The sequence below is a fragment of the Orycteropus afer genome, unplaced genomic scaffold (assembly GCF_000298275.1).
Source record: "Orycteropus afer afer isolate SDZICR_OR568_19922 unplaced genomic scaffold, OryAfe1.0 scaffold00218, whole genome shotgun sequence".
In the NCBI taxonomy this organism is placed as follows: Eukaryota; Metazoa; Chordata; class Mammalia; order Tubulidentata; family Orycteropodidae; genus Orycteropus; species Orycteropus afer.
In genome coordinates, this window is record NW_006921805.1 from 3317386 (window position 1) to 3318692 (window position 1307).

Here is a 1307-nt window from a genome sequence, read left to right on the forward strand (position 1 = left end):
CGTATAATTATTTTTTTCTATGTTGGGCTCGTTTTATTTATGAATCCTGTTATCACTTCTTTCATTGCTATTGTTTTAATATTTGCTAAATATTTGTACTGGTCCTCTTTTTTATTTTGATGTGAAGGTTTATCATTTTTCTTTGAGGTTACCCTGTGATTTATAATTTCTTCCCAAGTTTAGAACAGTCCATTCCGTCTTGTAGTTGTCTTGACTTCCCTACCTTTTAGAAGTTCTGTAACTACAGTTTTCTCTCTCTTTTTGGTTTGTAGTTGTCTTCATTTGGCAATTGATGTCTCTGGTTCTCTGTTTACAGTCTTGTGGGCTTATTTACTTTGGATACTTCCATAACTGGGTTGGTTTCTGGGTTACATCATCATGTGTGTTAATGGTCAATTGTTGTTGGCTGTTGTTGCTTCTTTGTCCAAAGGGCTCCCTTTACCATCTATTATAAGGTGGGTCTGGTTTTAACAAATTCCCTTAATTTCTGCTTATCTAGAAATGTCCTAATTTCATCATTATATTTGAGGGACAGTTTTTCCAGGTATATAATTTTTGGTTGGAAATTTTTCTCTTTCAGGGTTTTATATATACCATCCCATTGTCTTCTTGCCAACATAGTTTCTGCTGAGAAATCTGAGCTTATTCTTACTGGTTTCCCCTTGTAGGTAACTTCTCATTTTTCTCATGCTGTTCTCATGATTCTTTCTTTGTCTTTGGTTTTGGTGAGTTTGATGATGATATGTCTTGGTGATTTTCTTTTGGAGTCTATCCTGTTTTGGGTTCTTTGGACTTCTTGAATGGATATATTCTCATCTTTCATCATACCAGGAAAATTGTCTTTCAACAAATCTTTGAGAATTTTCTCTGTGGTTTTATTTGTCTCTTCCTGTTCTGGAATTCCAATTACATGTAGGTGATTCCTTTTGATGGTATCCCAGATGAACCTTAGGCTTTCTTCATTTTGATTTTATGATTATTCCCTTTCCAAAGAAGTACTGAGGTATTTGCCTTCAATCTCACTAATTCTGTCTTCCATTGATTCAATTCTACTCCTTTGCCCATTCAATTTGTTATCTATTTCTGAAAATTTAGAATTAATCTGGATTCTATCTGTAGATTTTGTATCATTTCTAATTTTTTATTTATTTTATCACTTTGTTCTTGTCTTTTGAAATTGTTCTAGGCTTTTCTCTGTGTTTTCCTCCATTTGTCAGAGTCTTCCTTGATCTGTCTCTCAATCCGTTGAAGGTAGCTAAATAGAATTATTTTGAATTCCTTATCAGGGAGTTCCAATGCTGCATCTT